General features: G+C 38.2%; 1 protein-coding gene and 1 long non-coding RNA gene across 3 annotated transcripts in view; one reads left to right on the top strand and one right to left on the bottom strand.

The window, feature by feature from the left end:
• Positions 1-301, bottom strand: part of cdin1 (CDAN1 interacting nuclease 1) — a 61,508-nt gene extending 61,207 nt beyond the window's left edge. Inside the window, exon 1 of one of the 2 annotated variants that reach the window (XM_027172807.2) lies at positions 53-301. The gene's annotated coding sequence lies outside the window, so the exon portion shown is untranslated. The remainder of the gene's footprint in view (positions 1-52) is intronic. The other variant, XM_027172808.2, reaches the window with a different exon arrangement.
• LOC125146070 lies at positions 289-8,910 on the top strand. Its single transcript, XR_007144573.1, has 3 exons — positions 289-455; positions 1,196-1,256; positions 8,309-8,910. It is a non-coding gene; the product is annotated as an uncharacterized LOC125146070 (long non-coding RNA).
• The last annotated feature ends 7,714 nt before the right edge of the window (positions 8,911-16,624 follow it).

The following is a 16,624-nucleotide window of genomic DNA, read 5'->3' as shown; positions in this document are numbered from 1 at the left end:
TCTTCTCCCTGTATAGGTGCACTATATAGGGGATAAACACAGACACTGATACCTGGCACACTGCACATCCAACAGGAACTCGATTGAGACACAGCCCAAAACTGCTAACTCACTCTACCTTCTCGGTGCGGCCACAGATAGCAACAAATCCCTCGCTCGAACCTCCAAACACCTTCAACAACAGCACGGTAGAATATATATCAGCGAGTCCTGATCATTTGTCATCCCAAATATAATTAATAGTAGAAAAATCTTTGCTACTGAAGGATACTGAAACACTTCCTGGATAGCTCCCGCGAAAGAGTTGAAAGGCGGGCGTCACAAAAAAATCGCATTTCTGATTGGCTACGAGTGCGAGGATTGAGTAAAGTCGAAGCTGATTCGTCAGAAACATGTCGCTGTAATAAAGCTCAGCAAAATGGGCGGAGTCCTGAGAATATGAGAAGTAATAACAGGTAAAGTTTGCAGATATTTTTTTCTTTCTTTTCTTTCTTTCTTTTTTCTTTTTATTTTTTCTTTTTAGGAATTAATATACATGATCCTTCTTTTGCTTCTCTATAAGAAAGGAAATGAACTAAAAAACAATGTAAATGTGTGTGTGTGTGTGTGTGTGTGTGTATATATATATATATATATATATATATATATATATATATATATATATATATATATATATATATATATATAAACAGATTTGAACATTAATTTAAGGACAAAATTATTAAACATGGGCGAATATTCGACATAGGAATATAAATTATAAATTTCTGATGGTCGTATCACCATAATGAAATGCACTGTGCAATATTTACCTGCCTATAGACATTATGTCAGACATTAGGCTCAATAATGGAGATCAATTCTAATGTGTAGAAATGCTTTGTATAGCTGATGTGGCAGTGATTTTAATACCTCAGTAAACAATATAGTGTTTGTTTTTAATTCATTTTTATTTCAGAAATTTATTTCTTGATACAAATGTTTATTTCATTCACAATATTGTGAAACAACAAAGCTGTGCAATTGTACAGTAATGAAACATTTGGCTCTGTACATAGAGGAGTTTTCATCATAATGTTAGTGATGTCATAAATCCTTTCCTTTTTGTATTAATACTTTTTTTTACAGTTCTGTTATGTATTTTCTTTACGATATCTTTAACTTTATAAATAATAGTAATAATTTTACTTCTCAGGCTGAATTCCTCTAGAGACTCTAGAGAACTGGTTTAAACACAAATTACGTGAGTGTGCAAGGTGAGTAAATGTGTTCTGTACGTCTCAGTTCAGCTCGCTATGTAACATTGCTTTATTTTAGAAAAATGATAAGGAATTATAATGAATATGTATATTGAGCGAATGTATTTCCTATAATTATAATACTTATTTATGAATAACTGAATTGCCTTGCATAGGTAAATGCGTTGAACCTAAAACGACTGTAGAAAGGATATTATTTACGTTTACATTATTTACTGTCCCGTGTCACTCAAATGAGGATAAGGCTCACTTCAGAGTCTGGTTCATCTCAAGGATTCTTCTCATATAATCTCAGGGAGTTTTTCTTTGCGTGTGTGTGTGTGTGTGTGGTGATGGTCAGGACTGTCTGCTCTCAGTCTGAGCATAGCAGATAAATATCTGGGATGTTAAGGCAGCATTAGTGTCGGTGGATATAAAAGGCTGAGGTCAGGCAGGACTGCGTCTGTTTCCTCTTTCAGGTATCAGAGAATCAGAGGTCGGGGAAGCGGTCTGTGTAATAGGCATAAAAGGATCAGTGTAGTGGGATGGTTTTTTAAAAAAAAGATAAAATCAAAGCTATGTAATGGCTCTAAAAGCAGGGATCAGAGGTGCTGGGTTTGGGTGCAAGCTGGCCAGAGAGTCTGTGGAGTGTGTAAGTCTGTTGGGAGGAGGAGGAGGAGGAGAAGAGAGAGCAAGAGAGAGAGAGAGAGAGAGAGAGAGAGAGAGAGAGAGAGAGAGAGAGAGAGAGAGAGAGAGAGAGAGAGAGAGAGAGAGAGAGAGAGAGAGAGAGGCGACATGTAAACAGGCCAATGGTACACACAGTGCCGTTAACCAGCTGTGAAGCCTGCACACAGTGGGAGATGAATTTGCAAAGGATGTTTCCCTGTGATATCCAAGAGCCGCTCCACTGATCTCTGCTCCTCGGCTCTCGGCACTATTGTAGTGCTAAGCACTGCGTTTCTAATGGCACCCCTACACCTTAACGTCTGCCATGCAATTATATTCCCTCCTGCATGAGAGGTGCACTATCTAGCACTATCTAGCTTCTGCTTTGTGCTGTTTCTTTGTGTGTGTCTGTGTGTGTCTGTGTGTGTTCTTAGGTGGCATAAAAATTTTATCCTCCTCATCAGTGTATTTTTATTATTTACACTGCTGCTAATTTAGTTATTTCCAAATATAAATGCATGTCCTTTGTCCTGTTTCCAGAAATGACATAAATGCTTTTATGGATTTCATAATTCTCCCAGCAGTTTGCTGAAATATCTTTTGGCTAGTGTCTGATTACATAACGTTCTGTTTCTTCTCTCACACATTTTTTAGTTTTGAAATTCTGACTTTAACCGCCTGTAAGCTAGATCCCGAGTATTAGCAAAGCATCAGATTATTGGGGGAAAATGTATTGTTAACACACAAACACCCCATGAAATTTCATGGCAATAATTTACACCATAAAGTACAAGACGTGTTTGGGGCAGCATTTTAAAATAGGATTTTTTTTTATTAGCATTTAATGAAGCTAATTAGATGCCAAGTAATTAAATGTAATTGGGCTCACAATGACCTCCTCCCTTGTTGTAAACTGCCTCAAAAAACATGTGTATTATGAAGAAATTTATTGGATTAATCGGGGATAGATAATGCTTTGGGATGGTATTTCATCCTAAATGGGAGAAAGCCGAAACAAAGACTGCAGCACAGGCTCATTAATCTTTGTCAGAGGGAAGCTCCGCTGCCATTTGCATGAGTGAGGTGGCAGCTCTGCAGAACGGCCCCCAGATTTCTCCAAACTGTTAACGGTGCGTCAATCAGGTCTAACCTAGTAATACACTCTCTAAGGAGAGGAAAGGGCAGCCCTTCAGTCGTGGCCCCAAAAGCAACCGTTTCTGCTCAGCACTAATTACTCTGACATAAGGAAGTTAAAAGAGAATAATAACAGTATGCTTCTTTTTTATTAAGCAGAAATAGGGCGACAGTCTTCGTTTTGTCTGTTTTGTTTGTTTTTTTAGCACATTTTATGTTTGTTTGTAATATTTCTTTCTTTCTAAATTATTTAATCAAGTAATTTCAAGTCGATTCATTTATTTATTTGCAAGTCTTTCTTTATGTTTATATATTTGTTTTTTATTACTTATTTATTATCTCTTTATCTCTTTATTAATTCATATGTTTGTATATATATATATATATATATATATATATATATATATATATATATATATATATATATATATATAGTATGTTTTTTTATTTTTTTTACCATGTTTTTTCTTTGCATGTTTAAATGCGGTTGATTATCCCAGACAGGTAAAATTCAGTTTTGCACCTTGCAAAAAAAAAAAAAAAAAAAAAAAAGAAATACAAAGCAAACTTTACCGTCACACTTTTCTTTTGTTTATTTATTTTCTTTATTACGATTGTAACAGTGTACTCCAGGTCATCACCGAGGTATTTAAACTGATAATTGGGTTCAGTCCTGATGCTGTGTGTGGTTCATAAAAAATAAAAAAATAAAAAAAAGCCAGCATCTCTCCAAACCATGATGTCTTTGTTGAGTTCCCACACTGAGTTCTAATTATCTCAACAGGAACTTAAAACAGAGAATCTGAAATCTGCAAAATAGGCACGCTGTTCTGTGTATGCATGTGTTTGTGTGTAATATATATATACTGTAGAGAGAGAGAGAGAGAGAGAGAGAGAGAGAGAGAGAGAGAGAGAGAGAGAGAGAGAGAGGCAGGCAGGCAGGCGTGTATCTTATTGTCTGGGTTGCCAGTACCTCTGCCTCCATGGCTCACGCTGGGTTTGTTCTCTCCCCCATTCCTAATATCCTGGAGGCATTTTTCTCATTATCAAATATTGTTTGATGTCTTTGTTTCTTGATGATTAACCGTGGTCACCAAACACTGGTCTGGATTGTTTAAAATTTAATTTTCATCTCTGAAGTGCCCAGAGAGCGTCTGACTGGTGGGGATGCACATATTTTATGTATGCTATTTTTCACGCTGAAACGTCAAAAAAAAAAAAAAAAAAAAAAAAGCATGCGATGGAGGGAAAAAAAAGAGGCTGGTAATTTTCCAGGAGCATCATTAGAGTATTCGGAACGTAATTTATCATCATTGCGCTTGTCTTTTTAGGCTCAGTAAATGAATATACGGCTGCATGGTGCTTCGTATTAAAGACACAAGCGTGAATTACCTTTTGCACCTCCTTAGTGAGCGGATCAGATTTTACACGCACTTAAAGGATTTGTGTTGTTTTGTCTCACTTAGATTTTATGTAGCAATGAAAAAGATTGGATTCACCATTCGAATCCCAGCTGTATCCCAGTTCTATTGGAGAGCGGATGCATGTAAACACACGATAGTTGGAGAGGCTCGGAGGATGGATGGATGGCTCGGCTAAGTGATCCAAGATTCATGATATATTTATGACATTGTAAGCAAACAAATAGGGGAGAGACACTCTGCGGTAATGTCACCATGTCAAAGCCATACTGAAGACGTGAAATATCTCCGTATCTCGGGGCTGAATAGCCCGCTATTGTATCTGCCTAATGACATTATCTAGTAAAATTTGGAGAGAAAGAGAAATGGCAGAAATGAACAGTACCATTGTCTGCCGTGTTATTTAAACAAATTGCGAGTGAAAAGGCAGCGAGGGAGAGAAAGAGAGAGGGAGAGAGGGAGAGGGAGAGACGGCTTGGTAAATGAAAGGTTACGCTTTGCCCTGTGTGTTTGTATTGTCAATAACTGGAGAAGGCTGTCAAGAAAGTGGAGAGATAAAGGTCAATAACTCTGACAAATGTGTTTGTATTTGTACACTCCCGCTGATAGCACCCACGTTTCACACTCCGCAACAATAACACAAATATTTCCGCTAATAATAGAATAGTCATTATTTTAACAGAGCAACCTGTAGCTACAGCTCAAGCCTGCAGGATGTCACTCAAGTGTATCGGGGGGGGGGGGGGGGGGGACGTGACGGATATACGTGACCACGAAGCACAAACACACGCCGATTAGGTTTCCAGATTAGTTTGTGAATCATGACAAATTCGGTCCAGAGGTTTAAAAAAAAACAACACTCCTTATAACAAATGCAGATTCCACATGTGCTTCAGGTTTTCTGATTTTTACGCACATCACTCTTATGGGGATATTTGGTGTGGTAGCCTCTAGCTTAGTGGTTAAGGTGTTGGACTACTGATCAGAAGGTCATGAGTTCGAATCCCAGCTCTGACAAGCTGCCACCGAGCAACCCACAGTTGTATAAATTGAAATAAAAAATAAATAAATAAGTAAATAAATAAAAGTCACTCTGGATGAAGGTGTCTGCTGTACATGTTTATATGTTCAGAGTTTAGGGTTAGGTGGACGTGTATTAAATGGCTTTATGAGCTCTAGGATCATCATTTCTTAACAGTCACGTTGTAATGGTGGACGTCAGAGGAATGGCTCAGAGCTGATGCTGTTTTAATTGCTGGATAAAGAGCCATGTTTGGTGTATGTGCTCAGTCTCTATAGTTACCCCTGAGCTTTCGTGACAGGTTTATCTGTGTGTTATGTAAAAGGAGGTGTTCGATCTTACAGTTAGGCCACGTGTGCGTAGAAACTATTTCACCCGACATGTGTGTATGCAAATATATGTGTTTGAACAAGTAGATATATTCCATGTTCTCTTGTTGAATGTCTTTTAGATTTGTTTGATTTTTATCCGTTTGCCATTTTTCAAGGCTGACCTGAGAACATCATGTGTCTTATGTATTATATCATATAATGTCTTGTAGAATTATTCCGTTTTTTTGCAGAGTATTTTATTCTAAAGTTTAGGATTGATATGGTGTAAATGGTTCCATGTATTTTTAGTGTTTATGGGTAGGTTTAAAGTCATTCTAGTCGAAATGCTTCTGTCTGGTTTTAGAAGTATTTATTGTGGCTCCAAAATGGTTCCAATTTTAGTTGGTTGATGCACTTTCTAATGAAGCCTTGCTTTATTACTGAACCCTAGAACTTTCTTTTATGGGACTAAAAGAAATAAAGTGAACCAGGCAAAATAACAACAACAAAAAATAAATAAAATATAGAAAAAAAAAAGAAAGAAAAAAAAGATAATCTGAAATATATTTGTTTCTGTACTGTTGCGAGCAGGTTTATAAAGCCGAATGTGCTTTTAGTGGAAATATTAATTCCAAGGGGAAAGCAGGATTTTCCTACCTCCTCTTTTCCCTCTGAAGGCCGTATTACTCGCTGGTTTACATTTCATGTGATTATGTAAATGCAGAGCCGTTTCTGTGCATTATGGGCCGGCGCATTGTCAAGATCTTTTGCAAAGCAGTCAAGTAGCTATTTCTGTATTCTGTTATTATCTGAGAGTGCAACAAAGAAAGTCTTTTGTTTGCAGTTTTTGCTGCACGGCTCCTCTCTCTCTCTCTCTCTCTCTCTCTCTCTCTCTCTCTCTCTCTCTCTCTCTCTCTCTCTCTCTCTCTCTCCTTTCTCTCTCTCTCTCTTTTTCCTTTTTCATGACTTGCTACTGTCCCCTAGTGGCAGTCAGCTCCTTTCCTTTCCTGGTTTGAGGTAGTGGAAAAGACTTTTGGAGCTGGACTGCTTCTGTGTGTGTGTGTGTGTGTGTGTGTGTGTGTGTGTGTGTGTGTGTGTGTGTGTGTGTGTGTGTGTGTGTGTGTGTGTGTGTGTGTGTATGCCCTCCTTCCACTGTTATCAAACTCAAATATTTGAAGCACATATTTGTCGTATTGCATGTCAGAGGGCTCTAAAGGTCCAATTATGCGTGTGTGTGTCCACAGCGGTTTACCTTTCAATAGGCAGCTTAATCAGTGTCAACAAAAACAGGAACCCCGAAGCTCGCCATCCATTGTGAGGCTGTAACTTGTGTCAATATGGCATTGTTTTCACCAAGTGACACGTTGAAACCCAGGCGAGAATGTTATCAGACCTGTGGAATAGGGCATGCTGATAATTGTGCTAAAATGCAAGTATGATTATTTGGACAAGCTCAGTGTAAATGCTGCAGGGGAACGGCTCGGATATCCACCCACCATTCTGTAACATGCTTCCGGCATATCAGAGATACGACAAAGTTCAACTTTACAGTCAATCACTGTGATGGGATTTTACCATGGAGAAATGGCAAATATTTTGAATCATATATGTGTGTGTGTGTGTGTGTGTGTGTGTGTGTGTGTGTGTGTGTGTGTGTGTGTGTGTTATATATTTTTAATAAAATTTATAGTGCAGCACAATAATTGCAAGGCTGTTTTTAGCACATAACTAAATACTGTTTAAAGTAAAATAAATAAATAAATAAATAACACAAAAAAAAAGGAGCATTTGGTCTGAACTGCTCATATTTATGAGTGTTTTGCCGAATTTTGAAGCTGCCTCTAAATAATGGAGAGCGCTAACGGTTTCAGCTGACACTTCACGGATGTGAAGTCAAGTCACTCATGTCAAATGACCAATTAAATAGGGTATAGACGATGGCACGCTGGCCTCTAGTGCCTGAAGCCTCTTGGGAGAGAGATGAGATGAGAGTCGCCTTCATTCCTAAGCCATTTAAGATCCCCATCATTATTCATTACAATGCTGCACCATGAGCCAGTTTGAGATGTGTTTAATTGTATGTCATTTACTTAAAGCCCAATTTAGAAGCATATAAAAAATGGTGTGAATTATAAGATGTGAATTTTCATATTTAGATATTTTTATTTTTAAATTTGTGTATTATGTTTGTTATCATATTATTATATTTGTACCTTTTATTGATATATCGTTTGTATTTATTTTATTATTTTTATTATTTATTATATATTTTATTTTGTCATTATTTTATTTACACAATATATATATATTGTGTAATTGGTTTGCTATGAAACTATTGTGTCCAGTGGTGTTCATGACTGTTTCACACCTGTTCTAGTGTCCAAAGAATGAATATATTTGCTTAGTCTTTAAGATCCAAATTAGCTGAGATTGATCAAACGTCGTGAGGATTAACATCCCATTTCCACACACAAAGCTGACTTCTCTTTTTTTGTTTGCCGGATCGTTGGCTTTCAGCGTTCACCTCTGACCCCAGACGTGCTGTCTCAAACTGTGGAGAGCCTTCGCTTCTACAGAACGTCTGCACAGAAGAGATCCTTCATCATTTTCTCCTGGCTTTGTTTTTCCCATTCTGTCCCTTACAACTTTTTCCTCCATACTCCCCTTGAAATCAAGCAGATCCACAAATACAGTAAAACTTTTTTTTTTTTAGAGATATATTTCATTTTATATTACTTTAGATTCACTTGTCTTTGAGTCCGAGCTCTTATCTAAATTTAGTTGTGACATGTCTGAAAGTCAGTGTGCTAGATGAAGATTAATTACAGCCACAAGAGCAGGAAAAAAATAAAGCGCAGATCACATGCTTCCTTCAGACCTGTGTCTAGTTTACATGAACACACAGGTGCACATGTCTCAGAGTGTGTGTGTGTGTGCGTGCGTGTATGTGCTTGTGTGTATGTGTATGTGTATGTGTGTGTGTGTGTGTGTGTGTTAAAGAGACTCCATTTCTTACACATAACTGCTTCATTGCTTGTAGAATTTCACTGAACATACTGCAGCACTTGCAGGTATTTACGGTCGTATCAGAGGATAAATATTTTGACGAGGAAAATAGAGGCCAGACTTTAGACCCGTACATCAAGCTGGGACCTCTCGGGCATTGCCGTACGCACTGATGAAAGCGTTAGCAAATGTTTTCAAGAAAATAAACTATTTTATTCTGTAAGGATTTTTTTGCTTCAGTTAAATGTATAGGTAAGTGTCTTGCATGTCAGAACTTGTGTGTGAGGTCATGCAGCTCTTCATTCACAATGCTTCTTACGGATCTTGTTAATTTTTACAGCCGAAGTTAATTTTCTATTTTGTTAGGGTGTGAATTTCAAGGCAAATTGATTCTCGAGGAATTATATATTGTAGAACAGGCGAGATTTATAACTGGGCTAGTTATGGAAAAGTATTACTGGTCTCGGGGGAGGCCCAAATGACTCTTTACGGCTGGGGTGAGAACGACCTAGCTGCTGATGAAGAAACCGGTCTCTTCGTGTCTGTTCTCTCTAAAGGCGTCTCTTCATTCTCCTCCGTCCTCTCATTGTCGTCCTTCTCCTAACTTCTAGAACTCTCTAGCCACTAGCCGAAAACGAACCCCTCTTTTATTTGAATGTATTACATGTATAAATGGTAAAGTACTGCTTTAAAAAAAAAACATTGCAGTTATTTGGGTTATGATCGCTTTATTATTCTAACTGTAATTTGTACATTTTATAGACGGTGAAGCTTAAGGTATGGCATGTCCTCAATTTGCCTATTAGGATTATGACATATTGGAGCTAGCTCTTGTTAAGGGAAAGGCCAAAACTCATGACAATGGCCTCCTAAAAGGCATTTTATTGAATGCATCCCCAATACGTGATAATGTGACATTTTAAAAAATGGTTGACCTTTCCATCAGGATCGCACCTGCGTTTGCACCTGGTACTCTCGCTTGTACTCATTTATTCACAAGACAGAGAATTGTGAAAAGGGAAAGATTTCTAACAAGCTTTATCCTCTTCCTATATAGCTATTTTTAGAGAGTTTAACAAATTTGAGTATTTTTTTTTACACGTTTTGTTTTTATTATTTGTTCTGAAGAGGTGCAGACATCTTAATGAAGGAATTCCAAATGTTATTAATAGTTTCTTTAAACTAAATAGTGTTAAAGCTTTATGAAGAGGAAAATGAAAAAAATGGGATTGTGTGTGCATTAGGAAAAAAAAGGCAAATATATAAATAAAAGATAGAGAGAACAATCATGGACTATAGGGCGGATACTTCCTGCAGCTTAAATTTATGTCCACAATGAGATTTATTGTTTTAGCTATAAAAAGACGTAACTCAACAAAGAAATCACAAATCTCTGGTGAGCTACTCTTTCCTTCCAACTGTAACAGAGTCGAAAGAACAGAACAAAAAAATTCCTTTTCCTCTTTATTTCGTTAGTATTTTTTAATTTCACTGTGCTAATTGAATAGCGGTTTATAAACATGTGTACAGTCCTGATTCGCAGTGATTTAATGACTTAGCTGGCAGTGGCCCATTCATCATATCTCCTAATGAGCTGAGATACACTGACAAGTCAGTCAAGGCTCCGAGTGCAGCTCTGTCACTTTGCTTTAGCACATGGTGCTAACCAAGATCGCAGCTCAGATAGAAGAGGCCATGTTTTACAGACGGTTTGTGTTTCTTAGCGTGCGACTGTGAAAAATGTGCATGTGTGTATACACGCAGCTCCTGCAGTCCAGACGTAAACATGGCTGTGTTTTGGTGGGGCAACTTTTCTCTTTCATTTATTTTTTCTGTTTGTGAGACATTTGTTTCAGTTAAAATAACATCTGCATATGAAGAAAATGTATCTCAGCATAATTTTACTCAGAGGTTATTTCAAGACTGTAAAGCAATTTGGATCAACTGGATTCTTTTTAAAAGTGAAATACAAATCAAATTTAAATACAATCAATATATATATATATATATATATATATATATATATATATATATATATATATATATATATATATATATATACAGTATAAATTAAAACAGTGAATTTGTCATGGTGCCTTGGCTCTATATAACGATTTTATTAACTGACATTGGTGTGTGGATGGTTTAAACGCAATTGACACACCTTAATTTGAAATAAGGTGTGTAATAAAATAAAATAAGGTGTCAAATAAAAACCTTAAAATGGGACATTATTTGGAATTGAACCTTTATCCGTACCAGGATATGTACATTGATGACAATGGAGGTTATGTAGGGGGAAATAAATAAAATGTAAATAAAAAATTACATTTACAATTACATGAGAGCAAGGAGATATAATGATATCATATTATCATGACAAATTATTTTAAAAAATTTCATGAGATATATTGGATATCAAGTTGTGGATTTTTTTTTTTTTAAATAATACCAGTCTGATTAGAATTGGCAGATTTTGTGCTAAAATTTTGCAATATAAAATTTTTTTAAATTGTTAAAATTCTAAATTTATAATAAAGAAGTTATTTATATCTTTTTAATTTTTTTTAATATCAGTGTCATTGCTGAGACACACTAGCAGGAAGAATTCTTCAACAGCTTCACTACATCATGCATGACCAAAAAGGTTCACCAGCCTCTCGTTCCATCTTATCTGCATTTCCCTTGCCAGCTGCAGAGCCTAAATGAAATTTATTAGGCTTTGGAGTAACTAATCATTTCTGTGTGGTAATTACGGATTAGCCTCTCATCGGGGGATGCTGCTGCTGAGGGCTGCCCGGGTTTTCCAGTTGGTATAAAAGCCTGTGGAGGCGATGGGTTTGCCAAACCGTCATACGCTGATGTACAGTTTCAGAAGACTCTGTGGTGCTCATGAGCCACGCTTTGGACTGGCGCTGGCGTTTTCAGTGCAACATTAATGATGTCGTCTAGAAATGCTGCAGACATGTTTGAGGGATTTATGAAAGAGAGGCTGGGTCCCTTTAGACAGGAGCAGAATGCACCATCTCTGGAGCTGCTGTGCTGTCAGAGAGCCAGTGGAGTTGTGCTGTAAAAGAAAGTCTCGCTTGCCAACACATGTGCCAGGAAGAGAAGCAGAAGAAAATAGAAATAGCAGAAAGCTACTGAAGAACAATGTCTTTCTGTTTTTGACGAGGAAACTTTAATGATGTGCTGCTCTAAAAGCATCTGGTGATGAATACCCAATTCTCAAACATGCATACATGGACATACGCAAACATACACACACGTCCTGTAGATCCAAACCCACCGGTGCTTCTCTGTACTCTCCGAGGAGCAGAGCTTTCCCATAGCTCTCTTCTGACAGGAGCTCACAGTCGTGGAGTTTTCCTGTTGAAAGGTGCGTTATTACTCTTCAATGCTTGCATATAAACCAGCAGAGAATTTCACTGTCAGGGTTTCAGGGTCTCAGAAATCCCGCGTGTCTGATTTCATTATAAATAAAACACACAACCATCAGCCAGATGCCAGAATCTCCACATTAAAAGTATTAATGCACCATTTTTGTCCATTAAGTACAAAGGATCACAACGAATTCAAATGAATTTGCTGTAAATGATTACTCCAAAAATTACAGCAAACAGCATCAATCACACCATCAAGTACTACGAAGTAATCCAGCAGGTACCAAATAAATTCAAAGCTCCGTTAACAAATAGGTAAAAATGTCTTTTCCCTTGTACAACCCCAGAAGACGACCGACTGCTGTAAGGTTTAATATGCAGCCATGTTGGCAGTATGATATTTATAAGGTGTCACACACGCAATAGAAATTCTTTCCATACAGAACATATATAAAACACTGGTATGACATGCAGTATGACTAGGCTGACAGTTTTACCAATTTGTCAATATGAAAATAACAGCCATCAGAGGATAATGGCGAAGGAGGCGACGTGCTTGCGTTCACGCTCAGGCCTTTTAAGAGCACTAGGGCTGGCCCTTCTCTGCACTAATGGAGCACAGGAAAATGGCCGTGTCACTCCTGTCAACGTATGGTGCTTTAAACCAAGACGGTGGTTGCTTTCCACCCAGGCCAATAATTCTGTGCCATTGAACGTGTATGCAGGAGGGTCTGCGAAGGAATGGCTTCACACGCTCTTCAACAAAGTGCTTGAATGCAATCCCCAGCCCACCCTCACCCCCACTTACCCCCACCCCTCCCTTCCTAAATCCCCATCAGTTTCTCACAGGAAACTTTTGGCATGGGTTGAAAGCATAACGACTGGTTGCGCTACTAAAGCGATCATAAAGTCAATCATGTGGCCAGAATTACAGAGCAATCTCAGTCAGGCGCTCCTGCTTTCACTGCCATGTCAGAGGTGCTGCCTATATGTTGTGAGTGCACTTGAAAGGTAGGTGGCTAAAACAGGAGCCGGCCGCCTACAGTGGATCCTTGTATCTTTGACACCGTCGTAGCGAGGAAGCAGCTGTCCCGCAATTATCCACATTATAGGCATTCAGAGGTGAACTAATGATTCATCCAAACTGCAGAGAAAACAATGATATTCCCATGTGCTGTTAGCCAGCGCCGGGTCTTTACTTCATTATAGCCGTAGCTGCCGTTGTTTTACATGTGTGAATGTGGATTATATTATCTGTCGATACTAAGGTGTGTTTCACATCTTGTTGAAATAAATGTTCATATATTAAGGGCTCCCTGGTATATTGCTTGTTAATTTTTAACTCATTATTGGTTTGTGCAAAATTTTAAATTCCTACAAACTCCTTTTTTATGTTCTGTGATCATTTTGGCTAATTACAGACGCTCCAGTTATGTTTTCTTTGTGCCTTTTTTTTTCTTTTTCTTTTTTCTACCATAATTAATCGTGCATTTGGCGTGAATTATTTAGATCCGCAGAAAGTGTTTATTGAATCTGCCCATATTGTGCAGCTTGACACTCTCATGAAATTAGGATTCTCCACTGTTTAGATCCTTGGATCCTCCACTGTTTAAAGGCAGTGGAAAATTGTCTGATAGGAAAGTGCTCTTTTTTAGGGTTCTACATAAAACCTTTATAGGTTCCCCAGAGGATCAGCTGCACCAAAAAACTTAGGTTAGGTTTCTAGACGCAATGTTATCGTTAGCAAAATCTGTTTTGTCTTGTGAATTGAAAAAAAAATCATGATTCATGATGTTATACAGAAAAAGCACTGAGACTAAACGAGTACTTTTACTTATTTTTAATGGTGCTGTATATGTTATGCTTTAATCATACACGTGAACCCTAGACAACTGTGTAAATTCTGCTTTCTCCTCGATCTCATTTGTTCTACATATTTATTCCTCTTACACCACAGTGATTTGCCAGCTAATGCAATTTGTATTTATTAATGAACGACACATTTATATCTTCTAACTGTTTATAGTTGCGTTTAATGTTTTAGAACGCCTACGAGACAAGTTATGGCGTACATTACAGTATAGTGGCTATAAACAGTAGCTCCTGTGACATCTTGTCTTTATTCTTACTGTTGAGTCAGTAACTGGAATTAAATTTGTGTTGAATTCTGAGTACTGAGACTGAACGTTACTGAGAAAGTGTCCTCTCTCTCGAAGGCTCTCGTGTGGTGGAAAACTTACTGACCATCACAAAGCACTGCCACTAGAGTTTCCTTACAAAAATGATCAAACAATTCTATTTGTAATGTTGATCTGTTTATTATAAACCTTAGGTTAGGTAGATTATCTGTAATACAGGTTGCTGTCAATTGCTTAATGAATTAAAAGTGTTAAACATCCTCTGACCAATCTCAATCAAGCATTTAACAATACTGGTATAAAATGATAGAATTAAGCAGCAATTAATCCCCTACTAAAGTTGGTAGTAGTGTATACGATTCTGAGGAGCTCAGTTAAACTTACAAATCGAAAATTCTGAAGTGACTATTGAAGAGGGCTTCAGTCACAAACCATGCTTAGCTGCCTGTGTTTAAAGGCAGAACAACTAAAGTGATATCTGTTTTTATATTTATACTGTAGTAAAGAATAGAATGGAATAGAAGCCGTAATTTTGTCACATATACAATACAGTACAGTGAAATTCTTTCTTTGTATATCCTAAACTTTTTGTTTGGGATTCAGGTTCAGCCATGATACAGCATCTCTGGACTATTGAAGGTTAATGGCCTTGCTCAAGAGCCCAACAGTGGCAGCTTGGCGGTGCTGGGGCTTGAACCCCGATCAGCAACTCAGAGCCTTAACCATTTGAGCCACCACTGCCCTTACACAGTAAATAGTTTGGGGAGAAAAGGAAAATGTTGGTAATTGTGGTTTAAATGTGAATGATAATGTAGGATGTGATCAGACTAACAGTGAGAGGAATTTGTCCTCAGCTACCTTGAGAGGGATATTACAGTTAGGTTGCAGTGTAGTACACATTTGCACATTTGAGAGTTCAGTGCTGCAAAAACCACAGATGAGTCATTCTTCACCATGTCCTCGACCAGTCCTCTGCACGGAGGTGTTCTGCTGACTTTTTTTCCATGCTGTGGGTGGCATTTTGCTGGCATGGATCGGGTTCACTTGTAGAGTTTGTGCCAAGGTGCAATGGAATGTGTAATAACAGTGTGTACTGACTAGCTTACAAAGACACTTTATGTTGATTTTTCCTTTACCTGTCACTCGTCTGTAGTTTACATTGTAGTAAGAGTAAATACCCCGCAGCTTTCTGAGACTTCACATGAATGTGACAATAGCAGTGAAATTCCATGTGAGAAAATGCAATGCCTCAGTGCTGAACCTAAAAGCAGTGTGATTGGGAGTAAGTTTTGGTGATTGACTGTATCGGAATACGGAGCATACGGAGTTTGCTACGGAGTTTGTTCTCCCTTTTCTATGTGGGTTTTCATCAGATTCCTTCCAAAAGAAGTTACTCCAAGTGTGAATGAATGTATGAACATGTATGTGCACGGTGCCCTGAGATGGACTGCAATTCCATGTAGGGTGTGTTGCAGGAAATGATTCAGATCTACCGCAACTCTGACCAGGATAAAGCAGTTTTTGGAAAGAAAATAGAAAATATCTCCAGAGATATATTATAGACATTTTGTGCTCTGTTTGCATCTTCAGCCATGCTCATTTTAAATTGTCAGATGACCAGACAAGGTTCATTCCAGCCCTTAAAAGTTGCAATAATGTTAAAACCATGTGCTGTCCCTCGTGCCTGTGTAGAATAGACAGTGCAGTGGTTTTATGCATACAGATAAACATGGGCTTCTGGGCCTGTCAGTGCCTGCTACAGGGGGCCTACACTCCTCACACTTAAAACAATGTTGCTCTTCAGTGTGTGTGAAGAGAGTACGAGTCAGCAATGGGAAACACCTGTGGAGGGGTGAGGAGGCACACAGCCAAAGTTCCACAGAGCAGTGGCGCTGGCTGACCCAAACCCACTGGCCCATGAGGTGTGGACAGGAGGAAGTGTGAGGAATTTGGTCACAGTTTTGTCTCATTTCTTGCACCGTAAACACAGTAAAGTAGCTCGGCCGCTCTGAGCCCTTGTCTGCCCATCAAGGGCTATGCACCATAGCATACAGATTTAAAGAGTCGTTGCTCTCTATTGTAGTGTGAGAGAGACTTTTACTTTTGTTATAGTGCATGAGAGAGTTATGTGCATGGGAATGGACCAATTCAATTTAATTATTCCCACAGTATTAGTTGGATATTAATATTGCATGCTGTCACAGAAATGTGTCCATGTCGAGCTGATGTCTGCATGGCCGTCGTGAAAGGAGCCTGTGTGGCATGACGACATTTTGATTAAAAGCATTCGTGCCCTCAGCAGGCCC

This window comes from Tachysurus fulvidraco, chromosome 12 (genome assembly GCF_022655615.1).
Source record: "Tachysurus fulvidraco isolate hzauxx_2018 chromosome 12, HZAU_PFXX_2.0, whole genome shotgun sequence".
Taxonomy (NCBI): Eukaryota; Metazoa; Chordata; class Actinopteri; order Siluriformes; family Bagridae; genus Tachysurus; species Tachysurus fulvidraco.
This window is presented reverse-complemented; position numbering and strand designations above follow the sequence as displayed.